Source organism: Haliotis asinina, chromosome 6, assembly GCF_037392515.1.
Source record: "Haliotis asinina isolate JCU_RB_2024 chromosome 6, JCU_Hal_asi_v2, whole genome shotgun sequence".
NCBI lineage: Eukaryota > Metazoa > Mollusca > Gastropoda > Lepetellida > Haliotidae > Haliotis > Haliotis asinina.
Window position 1 is genome coordinate 42,390,676 of NC_090285.1, and position 15,837 is coordinate 42,406,512.

At 46.6% G+C, this 15,837-nt stretch overlaps 3 non-coding genes across 3 annotated transcripts; all 3 read left to right on the forward strand.

The window, feature by feature from the left end:
• The first annotated feature begins 2,492 nt into the window (after nucleotides 1-2,492).
• Nucleotides 2,493-2,611, forward strand: LOC137288363 (5S ribosomal RNA). Its single transcript, XR_010957138.1, has one exon. It is a non-coding gene; the product is annotated as a 5S ribosomal RNA (ribosomal RNA).
• A 7,892-nt stretch (nucleotides 2,612-10,503) lies between these two features.
• LOC137288392 (5S ribosomal RNA) lies at nucleotides 10,504-10,622 on the forward strand. The gene has a single exon (XR_010957165.1). It is a non-coding gene; the product is annotated as a 5S ribosomal RNA (ribosomal RNA).
• Nucleotides 10,623-13,757: 3,135 nt separating this feature from the next.
• Nucleotides 13,758-13,876, forward strand: LOC137288285 (5S ribosomal RNA). The gene has a single exon (XR_010957065.1). It is a non-coding gene; the product is annotated as a 5S ribosomal RNA (ribosomal RNA).
• Nucleotides 13,877-15,837: the final 1,961 nt, after the last annotated feature.

Sequence of the window (15,837 nt, forward strand, 5' to 3'; positions counted from 1 at the left end):
ACTTTGACACATAACAGCAGTGTTGCAGGCATTGGGGCGAATGTCAAACGCACACGCCTCACACGACCAAGGGTGCACAACTCTTGTCGCCCTAGTCCTGCATAGGCGAGGTGTGTGTCGGTAAAACACCCGGTGGATGTCAACGTGCTTGTGGAGCTACATGTACACACATAAAAGGAAATCTGTATTGACGATATCTGATATCATCAACACTTTACATGATACATATACAATTTGCATTCTTTGCTTCACATCTTGCTTTGTTTATGTTAAACTTTTGTAGTCTTTGCGTTTATTTTCCTTTGTTTATTTTAGGGTCGGGTATCTGGCTTGGGTGTAATGTGTATGTGGGGTTATGTATTTTGATGGGGCTGGATCTAAGTGAAACAAAACAAGACACACCGGCCATTAGATGGGGTAGGGTTTGGAACGCCCACTATCATATCAATGTAGGAACATACTTATCAAATCCTTCTTTGCTCAATGCTGTATATGCTTTTGCTCAATGTATATGGTTTTACCGACACCTTCCTTGGGCAACGGTTTCTTTGCCTCACCTTTACGGTTAAGGCTCATTTTTTAATTATGATCAGTCTAAGCCATCATTCACACTATACCTGCTATCGCTGACACGCATTCTTTGTTATTTCTATGCTGCTGAAATAAATGGCATTGTTTTGTTATCAGTGTTTTCAAGTTTTCTTTTGGGGTATTTGGATGGCCCTGAAAAGGGCCTTTGGACCACAGAAATGTGGAGCGAAGGCGAGACAAAGAGACTTTAGGCCTTCTTTGGCTTGGTGGCCTTCTTCTTGGGGGTCTTGACCTTCTTGGGTTTGGCAGCTGCCTTCTTAGGGGTCTTTGCCTTCTTGGGCTTGGCTGCAGCTTTCACCTTCTTTGGTGACTTGGCGGCCTTCTTAGCGGCTGTCTTTGGCTTCTTGGCAGCAACTGGCTTCTTGACTTTCTTGGGAGATTTGGCAGCCTTCTTTGGCTTGGCAGCAGGCTTAGCCTTCTTGGGTTTTTCGGCTTTCTTCACCTCGCCAAGACGGAAGGACCCAGCAGCTCCAGTTCCCTTTGATTGCTTCAGTGCACCATTCTTGACTCCATTTTTCAAAGCAACCTTGACGCGAGCATTGATGGCGACCTGGTTGTCACCAACTTTGTAGTTGGCCAGGATGTATTTCAGTATAGCCTGTCGGGAAGAACCACCCCTCTCCTTCAAGGATGAAATAGCTTTCTTGATCATATCCACATAGGTGGGATGTGCGGCAACCTTCTTCGGCTTGGCAGCAGCTTTCTTCTTGGGAGTCTTGACAGCAGCGGGGGCAGCAGCAACATCAGCCATAGTGGTAGGTTTGAGTGCAGAAAGTCACGTCAGCTACAAACGGAGCACGGAGAGCGAATGCCTCTCCCCGACAGCCAGCCCGGGTGATACTACAGAGGCGCGGACGTCGGAGGAGACACCCTGCATGTTGTGGCTGCTAGCTGCTAGCTCGGGAGCGTGTGTGCTTTCTCGTGCATTTGTATCCGAATAATCACTTCTTAATCGAGGAAAGTTTCTATTTTAACTTCATGACTGGATGCAAAAATCATTTGGCTACATGTCTGTTACAATAACAACACTCACAGGTGAATGGTGAAGCCACACGGGCTATTTTCAGTGAAGCCATCGAGGCAAAAATGTAGACATCGTTCGTTTCAAAAGTACATTTCGAGGCTTTAGACTCAAATTCAATCATTTCAAATGTTGTATGTCGTTTCTCAAGATATCTAACTATGAAGGTAAACCCCAACATAACTCATTACTGCCTCTCAGACGCTAAAACAAGCACCCAAACAAAGGCAATGAAGCACGTTTATCTGACAAGTTCGCCATTTTGCGAGAGAAAACATTCGACACTGTTACTGAACACATGATCTGGGGCACTACATTTACTGTTGAAATTTGCTTTTTGCCTCATAAGTAAGTAGCTAGGATGTTTCTTTCAATGAAACGGTGTTCCAAGACGCGAATCTCGGCACACAAACGGGGCGCGAACCCCAGTATGTAGAGTAAGATGGACATCTATTATACAAGACGCTGTACAGAACGATACCAGCAGTCGATCGTCACAGATTAACTATTTTTGCCTGCCACGACTAACCCGACTTTCTTGACATCACGACAGTATGGGCCGTCATCGTTTTCATATTAATTTTATTCGAAAAACAACATAGGCTGCATGCACGATCTCTATTGGGCGGGCGAAAACTGGATGTTTGGGGCGAGGGGGCGGGCGAAGTAGTGTGTCCTTTCTCGCAGCAGATGCGCACAGAAACAGCGTTCATATGTATCACAAGTACCAAATACTTGCCAGATACTGTAAAGATAACACTCCAACATGAAAACACATGATTGTGTAAACCCACTGAAAATGCGAGGATGCTGTTTGATCGCAATGTCCCTTCCCCACTACCCCGTGTGTATATGTAGCCGAAGTTTGCCTGTGAGCGTTGTCTACGGCCATACCACGTTGAAAACACCGGTTCTCGTCCGATCACCGAAGTTAAGCAACGTCGGGCCCGGATAGTACTTGGATGGGTGACCGCCTGGGAACACCGGGTGCAGTAGACATTTTCATTTTCTCCTTTTTTATGTATATTTTTTTTATTTGTTTGTATTTCCACCACAAGGTGCATGTGTATCATTGACATCGGAAAGTCATGATACATTCTATTTCGTTTTGAATGGGCAAACTCCTGCATGCCTGAATATGCTTGTGAACGATTTGTTCTTACACACTTACATACCGAGGACTTTTCAGTTATACTTCTCACCATTTTCCCCCGTCAGTTCACTCGACTACTCATCATCTACTCTGAAGGCATGTATGTTTCATTCGCCACATGAAAGTGTCACTGTACTCCGACAATCAAACATGTCATTTACGATCTTACTTTCGTATATTAAAGGCTGCTTATGTCACATCACAATGTTGTTTGTATCAGGTCTCAGCGCACAACTCTTTGCCTATGCAGATGAGATAATAAGGAAAAGGTAAATCGCATTGAACGCCTGCTATAGGATTCACTGGTTTGCTGTAGGAAAATTACTTTCAAATCTGTGACAGCAAGCCCACAGTGATTCCATGCTTTCTAAACACACATGGCATGACGATGTGGCTGGGTGGTGAATCAGTCAGCTATTTTATGTTTGCAGTTCTAGCTAGGTCACGCAGACGTACTTTACATGTATTAGACAGTATTTCCGTACCTTTACTTTGACACATAACAGCAGTGTTGCAGGCATTGGGGCGAATGTCAAACGCACACGCCTCACACGACCAAGGGTGCACAACTCTTGTCGCCCTAGTCCTGCATAGGCGAGGTGTGTGTCGGTAAAACACCCGGTGGATGTCAACGTGCTTGTGGAGCTACATGTACACACATAAAAGGAAATCTGTATTGACGATATCTGTTATCATCAACACTTTACATGATACATATACAATTTGCATTCTTTGCTTCACATCTTGCTTTGTTTATGTTAAACTTTTGTAGTCTTTGCGTTTATTTTCCTTTGTTTATTTTAGGGTCGGGTATCTGGCTTGGGTGTAATGTGTATGTGGGGTTATGTATTTTGATGGGGCTGGATCTAAGTGAAACAAAACAAGACACACCGGCCATTAGATGGGGTAGGGTTTGGAACGCCCACTATCATATCAATGTAGGAACATACTTATCAAATCCTTCTTTGCTCAATGCTGTATATGCTTTTGCTCAATTTATATGGTTTTACCGACACCTACCTTGGACAACGGTTTCTTTGCCTCACCTTTACGGTTAAGGCTCATTTTGTAATTATGATCAGTCTAAGCCATCATTCACACTATACCTGCTATCGCTGACACGCATTCTTTGTTATTTCTATGCTGCTGAAATAAATGGCATTGTTTTGTTATCAGTGTTTTCAAGTTTTCTTTTGGGGTATTTGGATGGCCCTGAAAAGGGCCTTTGGACCACAGAAATGTGGAGCGAAGGCGAGACAAAGAGACCTTAGGCCTTCTTTGGCTTGGTGGCCTTCTTCTTGGGGGTCTTGACCTTCTTGGGTTTGGCAGCTGCCTTCTTAGGGGTCTTTGCCTTCTTGGGCTTGGCTGCAGCTTTCACCTTCTTTGGTGACTTGGCGGCCTTCTTAGCGGCTGTCTTTGGCTTCTTGGCAGCAACTGGCTTCTTGACTTTCTTGGGAGATTTGGCAGCCTTCTTTGGCTTGGCAGCAGGCTTAGCCTTCTTGGGTTTTTCGGCTTTCTTCACCTCGCCAAGACGGAAGGACCCAGCAGCTCCAGTTCCCTTTGATTGCTTCAGTGCACCATTCTTGACTCCATTTTTCAAAGCAACCTTGACGCGAGCATTGATGGCGACCTGGTTGTCACCAACTTTGTAGCTGGCCAGGATGTATTTCAGTATAGCCTGTCGGGAAGAACCACCCCTCTCCTTCAAGGATGAAATAGCTTTCTTGATCATATCCACATAGGTGGGATGTGCGGCAACCTTCTTCGGCTTGGCAGCAGCTTTCTTCTTGGGAGTCTTGACAGCAGCGGGGGCAGCAGCAACATCAGCCATAGTGGTAGGTTTGAGTGCAGAAAGTCACGTCAGCTACAAACGGAGCACGGAGAGCGAATGCCTCTCCCCGTTCGTTCGTTAGTTTAGTGCTTTTGAGGTCGCCTTCGCCGGTTGGCATGTCGGCAGACCTATCCCTCCTTGGGATGCGTGGGGTGTCCCTCTTTGGGACGCATGGTTGCGGACGTGGTTGTGGCTGCCAAGGGCTGGGGGTGTCCCACTTTGGGACGCATGGGCCGTTGCTGGTGTCGGTGCTTGATGGGGGAGTGGGGTACACAGTGGCCTGTGTAATGGGTTTTTTTTTTTTTTTTTTTTTTTTTTTTTTTTTCGTACGGGAGTAGACACGGCCACTCCCCTCGCTATTTGCTGGGGAGTAGACACGGCTACTCCCCGACTTCACCCTGGGAGTGGGCACGGCCATTCCCCTCGCTATCTACTGGGGAGTAGGCACGGCTACTCTCCGACTTCACCCTGGGAGTGGGCACGGCCACTCCCCTCGCTATCTGTTGGGGAGTAGACACGGCCACTCCCCGACTTCATCCTGGGAGTGGGCACGGCCACTCCCCTCGCTATCTGTTGGGGAGTAGACACGGCCACTCCCCGACTTCATCCTGGGAGTGGGCACGGCCACTCCTCTGGCTATCTGCTGGGGAGTAGACACAGCCACTCTCCGGCTTGACCCTGGGAGCGGGCACGGCCACTCCCTTAGCTCTCTGCCGGGGAGTGGACGCAGCCACTCCCTCCCATACCTGCTTCTGGAGCGGATATGGCCTCTCCATTGTGGTTACCTATGCTTACCTTGTGCTGTTTTTGTCCCTCCTTGGGACGCATGTGGTTGTTAATTGCCGACGGTTGTGTTGCACACGTGCAATGGTCCCAGACTATGGTGGGGAGTTTCAAACCATGGTGCGGTTGGGTTGAGACCTTGGGGATGGGAGCTTGGGTGCAATAATATCCCTGTGTATGTAACAAACCGGAGGACTGGCTGATTGATATAATTTCTCTATATATACTGACATAGTTCACTGTCCAGAAGAAAGTTTGCTAGTGGCTTATACATTGAATGGTGCTCCGTGTGAGCCAGCAACTGCTTTGCTGTCAACGTATCTAGTTTGGTTTCTTCTTTAAGTGTCTGCCTGATCGTGTCAAATCGTAGGCAGTCCAGCATGATATGAGGGACGGTGGCCTTGGTGTGGCATGTTGGACAGTCTTTGTATGAGGTTTTGGTGGTACCTAGCCTCAGGCGTGTGATCATAATATCCACTCGCCTGTTTTGTGAGGGGCCTGGTAGCTTCCCTTTCACACTGGGGCGGAGTTGATGTAACCATCTGCCTTTGTCTGAGGTGTCCCATAGCCTCTGCCACTTGCTAGTGATTGAATTCTGGATCATACTTCGGATTTCGCTTTTTGAATAGGGATGTTCCAGTGACACATTCAATTCTAGCGCCTGTCTGGCTAGTTTGTCCGCTCTCTCATTGCCGGGTATACCAACGTGAGATGGTATCCAGCACAGCGTGACCTCCTTCTCATTTTCCTGTCTTAGTTTCTGAATGAGAACCAGGATCTCATGGATGGTGTCGGGTCTGCTACTGGAGTGCTTGGTTGCCAGTGACTGTATTGCACTGAGTGAGTCTGAGAGGATAACCACTCTTCTCTCATGTAGGTTGCGACAATACCTAAGTGCATGGTGTATGGCTTCCAGCTCTGCAGTGTAGACCGATTGACCGTCCGGCAGGCGTGCCGAGATTGTGTGGTTGGAGGTGGCTGTGTGGATGAGGATACCGTAGGCGGTTCTGTTTCTCACGGGATCTTTTGATCCGTCAGTATATATGTGCGCCGAGTCCTCGTAAACCGTGTCAATCCTACTGAGCGCTCTGACACGTAGTAGCATTGGATTCTCACTTTTAGGCGGTTCATTTGTGAGAGTGGTGTCGACATTTGGAGACCGGAGTCTCCATGGAGGACATTGCACTGTCATTGGTTGGGTTGGAGGTTCTACCTGGTCGCATCCATGCTCTCGCCTTAGCTGGATGACCCTGAGCCCACCTGGCGTTGTGTTGGGTCTCTTTTTAAGCCACGCTTTGGTTCTACCAGAGTAGAGTTTCTCCTCCCACAACCTAGTGACGAGTGGATTGGAGCAGCGACTCCAATAGTTCAATGTCAGTTTCTCTCGCCTGAGATGGAGTGGTAGCTCCCCAGTTTCCACTAATAGGGCCTGGTGGGAGGTACAGGTCGCCGCGCCTGTGACCAGTTTAAGAGCTTGGTATTGAATGTTTTCAAGCCGGCTCAGAGCCGATTGGGAAGCACTGTGGTAGGCTTCGCACCCATAGTCTATTTTACTTCTGATTAGGGACTTATAGAGGGTCAAGAGTGTTTCACTATTGGCTCCCCATGAGCTGCCGGATACAGCTCTCATAGCGTTGAGGTCCTTCTGACAACTCTGGGTGATATTGTCTATATGTTTGGCCCAGGTGAGATGTTGATCGAAGGTTACCCCGAGAAACTTGGCTGATTTCTCAAATTTGACCTCTTTGCCCTTGAGTTTTAGACAGGGTGTGTGGCTTACACGGCAACCCTTACGCTTGAAAACCACTCCTACTGTTTTCTCAGGCGAGATAGTGAAACCCCATTTGTCGCACCATTGTTCCACCCCATCGAGAGCTTCCCTGAGTTGAGCCTGGATCTTGGATAGCTCTCGATGTCTGACCCATACAGCCCCGTCATCGGCGAACTTAGAGGTGTTGGTGTAACTGTCCCGTGGGACGTGTTCAAATAGGTCGTCAATCATGATATTGAATAGCGTGGGACTGATAATGCTTCCTTGCGGTGTGCCATTATCTAACCTGTGTCGCTCAGACAGGTGGTCCCCGAGGAGGACTGATATCGACCTTTCTTGCAAAAAACTTTGAACATAATTTGCCATTTTCCCTCGTACACCAACATTCTCTAGTTTAAGGAGGAGTCCATCGTGCCATACCATGTCAAATGCTTTGCTGAAGTCTAGGAAGACAGCAGCTAGGTACTCTTTCTTGACTTGGGCTAATCTTATATCACTTTCCAGTCGGAAAATGTGGTCAAGACATGAGCGGTTTGATCTAAACCCGCTTTGGTCGTGAGATAGGTGTCCGTTTGTTTCAAGGTGATGCTTTAGGCGTACATTCACCATTGCCTCCATACTCTTGCACAGATTTGATGTTAGGGATATTGGACGATATGAGTTGGCGGACGCCTTCTCCTTTCCTGGTTTGAGCAGAGGTATGACTGCCGCATGTTTCCATGCTGCAGGTACCTCCCCCCTATCCCATATCAGATTGTACAATTGTACGACGACTTTGGCTACGCTGTCAGGCAACCTTTTTAGCATCTCATAGCTGACCATGTCCTCTCCGGGACTAGTACCTTTTTTGTGGTGTATGGCAGTTCTGAACTCCTCCACACTGAAGCATTGATTATAGGCATGCTGTTCGCCTGGGGGCTGTTTGGGCCGTTGCGGTGGCTTCTCTGACTTTGTAAACTCTTCAGAGAAGTTGTTGCTGCTACTGACAGAGGCAAAGTGGGTGGCTAAGATACTGGCTTTTTCCGGTATGGAAGTAGCCCCTGTTATCTTGGGATTGCAAGCGGACTTGCGTTTCCCTCTGATAGCATGTATCTTTTGCCAGACCTGTTTACTGTTTGTTTTGTGGTTGAGCGATCCACAGAACTTTTGCCATGAGTCAGCTCTGGCCTGATCAATGAGATCTTTAACTTTTTTCCTGGCTTCTCGGACTTGTCCTACGGCAGATTTGTCCCTTTGTAACCTGTTTAGAGCCTTTTTCCTAATGCGTCTAGCTTTGGCTATTTCCTCATTCCACCATGGGACGGCACGGGAGCCGTGTTTTGGCTGGGTGAGAGGTATTGAAGCCCGGGCCGCTTTGTATATAGCTGACGTTAGGTTGAGGCTGAAGGTTTCGATATCATCAGAGATGATTTCAGACGGGTCCAATTTATTGCATTCCGTACTGAATAGGGACCAATCTGCTTTGGAGAAGTTCCACCGCTCTCTAGGATTTATGTGGTGGTCGCATAGAGGAGGTGTGCCAAGGTGTGTGATGCACGGATAGTGATCACTTCCCATACTGTCATCGTGGACCTGCCATTGGCAATCGTGGGCTAGGTCGTTTGTGGCAATAGCAAGATCTAGGCCTGTCCATCCGCCCCTGATGGGACAATGTCTAGTTGGAGAGCCGTCATTCAGAATTATGAGTCCTCGTGACTCCACCCAGTCCTCCACCATCCTGCCGAAGCAGTCTGAGTGTTTGGCTCCTTCGTCCCACAGCGGGCTGTGGGCGTTGAAGTCGCCAAGGATTAGGCCTGAATGCCCGACCAGGTCCATGAGTTTGTTAAGCTCGTGGATGTTGGTGGGTTCGGCAGTCCTGTGATAGACATTTGCGATTTTGATTTCTTTGCTATTTGCCAACGTGACTGAGATGACTTGGGTTTCAAGGCTTCCCACCTCTGATACGACCATACTGGATGTACAATTGTCGGCGACAAAAGTAACCAGTCCACCACCTGTCCGCCCCGTTCTATCTTTGCGGTATTGTATGAAGCCAGGCATGTTAAAGTTTGTTCTCTTCCCCAGTTTCGCTTCTTGAATTAGAATAACGTGGGGTGTCAGTGCCTTTTGCTGAACTAGGGCTTTGAGTTCGTGGCCGTTTGACCTCAGGCCGTTGGCATTCCATTGCAGTATTTTTAGGTACATGATGACAGTATTTGCCCAAGCTTTTTAATTGAGATTGTTAATCTGCTGTTTGAGATAGGTTGCAGATTGCCCGTAGGAGCCTCTCCCCGACAGCCAGCCCGGGTGATACTACAGAGGCGCGGACGTCGGAGGAGACACCCTGCATGTTGTGGCTGCTAGCTGCTAGCTCGGGAGCGTGTGTGCTTTCTCGTGCATTTGTATCCGAATAATCACTTCTTAATCGAGGAAAGTTTCTATTTTAACTTCATGACTGGATGCAAAAATCATTTGGCTACATGTCTGTTACAATAACAACACTCACAGGTGAATGGTGAAGCCACACGGGCTATTTTCAGTGAAGCCATCGAGGCAAAAATGTAGACATCGTTCGTTTCAAAAGTACATTTCGAGGCTTTAGACTCAAATTCAATCATTTCAAATGTTGTATGTCGTTTCTCAAGATATCTAACTATGAAGGTAAACCCCAACATAACTCATTACTGCCTCTCAGACGCTAAAACAAGCACCCAAACAAAGGCAATGAAGCACGTTTATCTGACAAGTTCGCCATTTTGCGAGAGAAAACATTCGACACTGTTACTGAACACATGATCTGGGGCACTACATTTACTGTTGAAATTTGCTTTTTGCCTCATAAGTAAGTAGCTAGGATGTTTCTTTCAATGAAACGGTGTTCCAAGACGCGAATCTCGGCACACAAACGGGGCGCGAACCCCAGTATGTAGAGTAAGATGGACATCTATTATACAAGACGCTGTACAGAACGATACCAGCAGTCGATCGTCACAGATTAACTATTTTTGCCTGCCACGACTAACCCGACTTTCTTGACATCACGACAGTATGGGCCGTCATCGTTTTCATATTAATTTTATTCGAAAAACAACATAGGCTGCATGCACGATCTCTATTGGGCGGGCGAAAACTGGATGTTTGGGGCGAGGGGGCGGGCGAAGTAGTGTGTCCTTTCTCGCAGCAGATGCGCACAGAAACAGCGTTCATATGTATCACAAGTACCAAATACTTGCCAGATACTGTAAAGATAACACTCCAACATGAAAACACATGATTGTGTAAACCCACTGAAAATGCGAGGATGCTGTTTGATCGCAATGTCCCTTCCCCACTACCCCGTGTGTATATGTAGCCGAAGTTTGCCTGTGAGCGTTGTCTACGGCCATACCACGTTGAAAACACCGGTTCTCGTCCGATCACCGAAGTTAAGCAGCGTCGGGCCCGGATAGTACTTGGATGGGTGACCGCCTGGGAACACCGGGTGCAGTAGACATTTTCATTTTCTCCTTTTTTATGTATATTTTTTTTATTTGTTTGTATTTCCACCACAAGGTGCATGTGTATCATTGACATCGGAAAGTCATGATACATTCTATTTCGTTTTGAATGGGCAAACTCCTGCATGCCTGAATATGCTTGTGAACGATTTGTTCTTACACACTTACATACCGAGGACTTTTCAGTTATACTTCTCACCATTTTCCCCCGTCAGTTCACTCGACTACTCATCATCTACTCTGAAGGCATGTATGTTTCATTCGCCACATGAAAGTGTCACTGTACTCCGACAATCAAACATGTCATTTACGATCTTACTTTCGTATATTAAAGGCTGCTTATGTCACATCACAATGTTGTTTGTATCAGGTCTCAGCGCACAACTCTTTGCCTATGCAGATGAGATAATAAGGAAAAGGTAAATCGCATTGAACGCCTGCTATAGGATTCACTGGTTTGCTGTAGGAAAATTACTTTCAAATCTGTGACAGCAAGCCCACAGTGATTCCCTGCTTTCTAAACACACATGGCATGACGATGTGGCTGGGTGGTGAATCAGTCAGCTATTTTATGTTTGCAGTTCTAGCTAGGTCACGCAGACGTACTTTACATGTATTAGACAGTATTTCCGTACCTTTACTTTGACACACAACAGCAGTGTTGCAGGCATTGGGGCGAATGTCAAACGCACACGCCTCACACGACCAAGGGTGCACAACTCTTGTCGCCCTAGTCCTGCATAGGCGAGGTGTGTGTCGGTAAAACACCCGGTGGATGTCAACGTGCTTGTGGAGCTACATGTACACACATAAAAGGAAATCTGTATTGACGATATCTGTTATCATCAACACTTTACATGATACATATACAATTTGCATTCTTTGCTTCACATCTTGCTTTGTTTATGTTAAACTTTTGTAGTCTTTGCGTTTATTTTCCTTTGTTTATTTTAGGGTCGGGTATCTGGCTTGGGTGTAATGTGTATGTGGGGTTATGTATTTTGATGGGGCTGGATCTAAGTGAAACAAAACAAGACACACCGGCCATTAGATGGGGTAGGGTTTGGAACGCCCACTATCATATCAATGTAGGAACATACTTATCAAATCCTTCTTTGCTCAATGCTGTATATGCTTTTGCTCAATTTATATGGTTTTACCGACACCTACCTTGGGCAACGGTTTCTTTGCCTCACCTTTACGGTTAAGGCTCATTTTGTAATTATGATCAGTCTAAGCCATCATTCACACTATACCTGCTATCGCTGACACGCATTCTTTGTTATTTCTATGCTGCTGAAATAAATGGCATTGTTTTGTTATCAGTGTTTTCAAGTTTTCTTTTGGGGTATTTGGATGGCCCTGAAAAGGGCCTTTGGACCACAGAAATGTGGAGCGAAGGCGAGACAAAGAGACCTTAGGCCTTCTTTGGCTTGGTGGCCTTCTTCTTGGGGGTCTTGACCTTCTTGGGTTTGGCAGCTGCCTTCTTAGGGGTCTTTGCCTTCTTGGGCTTGGCTGCAGCTTTCACCTTCTTTGGTGACTTGGCGGCCTTCTTAGCGGCTGTCTTTGGCTTCTTGGCAGCAACTGGCTTCTTGACTTTCTTGGGAGATTTGGCAGCCTTCTTTGGCTTGGCAGCAGGCTTAGCCTTCTTGGGTTTTTCGGCTTTCTTCACCTCGCCAAGACGGAAGGACCCAGCAGCTCCAGTTCCCTTTGATTGCTTCAGTGCACCATTCTTGACTCCATTTTTCAAAGCAACCTTGACGCGAGCATTGATGGCGACCTGGTTGTCACCAACTTTGTAGCTGGCCAGGATGTATTTCAGTATAGCCTGTCGGGAAGAACCACCCCTCTCCTTCAAGGATGAAATAGCTTTCTTGATCATATCCACATAGGTGGGATGTGCGGCAACCTTCTTCGGCTTGGCAGCAGCTTTCTTCTTGGGAGTCTTGACAGCAGCGGGGGCAGCAGCAACATCAGCCATAGTGGTAGGTTTGAGTGCAGAAAGTCACGTCAGCTACAAACGGAGCACGGAGAGCGAATGCCTCTCCCCGACAGCCAGCCCGGGTGATACTACAGAGGCGCGGACGTCGGAGGAGACACCCTGCATGTTGTGGCTGCTAGCTGCTAGCTCGGGAGCGTGTGTGCTTTCTCGTGCATTTGTATCCGAATAATCACTTCTTAATCGAGGAAAGTTTCTATTTTAACTTCATGACTGGATGCAAAAATCATTTGGCTACATGTCTGTTACAATAACAACACTCACAGGTGAATGGTGAAGCCACACGGGCTATTTTCAGTGAAGCCATCGAGGCAAAAATGTAGACATCGTTCGTTTCAAAAGTACATTTCGAGGCTCTAGACTCAAATTCAATCATTTCAAATGTTGTATGTCGTTTCTCAAGATATCTAACTATGAAGGTAAACCCCAACATAACTCATTACTGCCTCTCAGACGCTAAAACAAGCACCCAAACAAAGGCAATGAAGCACGTTTATCTGACAAGTTCGCCATTTTGCGAGAGAAAACATTCGACACTGTTACTGAACACATGATCTGGGGCACTACATTTACTGTTGAAATTTGCTTTTTGCCTCATAAGTAAGTAGCTAGGATGTTTCTTTCAATGAAACGGTGTTCCAAGACGCGAATCTCGGCACACAAACGGGGCGCGAACCCCAGTATGTAGAGTAAGATGGACATCTATTATACAAGACGCTGTACAGAACGATACCAGCAGTCGATCGTCACAGATTAACTATTTTTGCCTGCCACGATTAACCCGACTTTCTTGACATCACGACAGTATGGGCCGTCATCGTTTTCATATTAATTTTATTCGAAAAACAACATAGGCTGCATGCACGATCTCTATTGGGCGGGCGAAAACTGGATGTTTGGGGCGAGGGGGCGGGCGAAGTAGTGTGTCCTTTCTCGCAGCAGATGCGCACAGAAACAGCGTTCATATGTATCACAAGTACCAAATACTTGCCAGATACTGTAAAGATAACACTCCAACATGAAAACACATGATTGTGTAAACCCACTGAAAATGCGAGGATGCTGTTTGATCGCAATGTCCCTTCCCCACTACCCCGTGTGTATATGTAGCCGAAGTTTGCCTGTGAGCGTTGTCTACGGCCATACCACGTTGAAAACACCGGTTCTCGTCCGATCACCGAAGTTAAGCAGCGTCGGGCCCGGATAGTACTTGGATGGGTGACCGCCTGGGAACACCGGGTGCCGTAGACATTTTCATTTTCTCCTTTTTTATGTATATTTTTTTTTATTTGTTTGTATTTCCACCACAAGGTGCATGTGTATCATTGACATCGGAAAGTCATGATACATTCTATTTCGTTTTGAATGGGCAAACTCCTGCATGCCTGAATATGCTTGTGAACGATTTGTTCTTACACACTTACATACCGAGGACTTTTCAGTTATACTTCTCACCATTTTCCCCCGTCAGTTCACTCGACTACTCATCATCTACTCTGAAGGCATGTATGTTTCATTCGCCACATGAAAGTGTCACTGTACTCCGACAATCAAACATGTCATTTACGATCTTACTTTCGTATATTAAAGGCTGCTTATGTCACATCACAATGTTGTTTGTATCAGGTCTCAGCGCACAACTCTTTGCCTATGCAGATGAGATAATAAGGAAAAGGTAAATCGCATTGAACGCCTGCTATAGGATTCACTGGTTTGCTGTAGGAAAATTACTTTCAAATCTGTGACAGCAAGCCCACAGTGATTCCCTGCTTTCTAAACACACATGGCATGACGATGCGGCTGGGTGGTGAATCAGTCAGCTATTTTATGTTTGCAGTTCTAGCTAGGTCACGCAGACGTACTTTACATGTATTAGACAGTATTTCCGTACCTTTACTTTGACACATAACAGCAGTGTTGCAAGCATTGGGGCGAATGTCAAACGCACACGCCTCACACGACCAAGGGTGCACAACTCTTGTCGCCCTAGTCCTGCATAGGCGAGGTGTGTGTCGGTAAAACACCCGGTGGATGTCAACGTGCTTGTGGAGCTACATGTACACACATAAAAGGAAATCTGTATTGACGATATCTGATATCATCAACACTTTACATGATACATATACAATTTGCATTCTTTGCTTCACATCTTGCTTTGTTTATGTTAAACTTTTGTAGTCTTTGCGTTTATTTTCCTTTGTTTATTTTAGGGTCGGGTATCTGGCTTGAGTGTAATGTGTATGTGGGGTTATGTATTTTGATGGGGCTGGATCTAAGTGAAACAAAACAAGACACACCGGCCTTTAGATGGGGTAGGGTTTGGAACGCCCTCTATCATATCAATGTAGGAACATACTTATCAAATCCTTCTTTGCTCAATGCTGTATATGCTTTTGCTCAATGTATATGGTTTTACCGACACCTACCTTGGGCAACGGTTTCTTTGCCTCACCTTTACGGTTAAGGCTCATTTTGTAATTATGATCAGTCTAAGCCATCATTCACACTATACCTGCTATCGCTGACACGCATTCTTTGTTATTTCTATGCTGCTGAAATAAATGGCATTGTTTTGTTATCAGTGTTTTCAAGTTTTCTTTTGGGGTATTTGGATGGCCCTGAAAAGGGCCTTTGGACCACAGAAATGTGGAGCGAAGGCGAGACAAAGAGACCTTAGGCCTTCTTTGGCTTGGTGGCCTTCTTCTTGGGGGTCTTGACCTTCTTGGGTTTGGCAGCTGCCTTCTTAGGGGTCTTTGCCTTCTTGGGCTTGGCTGCAGCTTTCACCTTCTTTGGTGACTTGGCGGCCTTCTTAGCGGCTGTCTTTGGCTTCTTGGCAGCAACTGGCTTCTTGACTTTCTTGGGAGATTTGGCAGCCTTCTCTGGCTTGGCAGCAGGCTTAGCCTTCTTGGGTTTTTCGGCTTTCTTCACCTCGCCAAGACGGAAGGACCCAGCAGCTCCAGTTCCCTTTGATTGCTTCAGTGCACCATTCTTGACTCCATTTTTCAAAGCAACCTTGACGCGAGCATTGATGGCGACCTGGTTGTCACCAACTTTGTAGTTGGCCAGGATGTATTTCAGTATAGCCTGTCGGGAAGAACCACCCCTCTCCTTCAAGGATGAAATAGCTTTCTTGATCATATCCACATAGGTGGGATGTGCGGCAACCTTCTTCGGCTTGGCAGCAGCTTTCTTCTTGGGAGTCTTGACAGCAG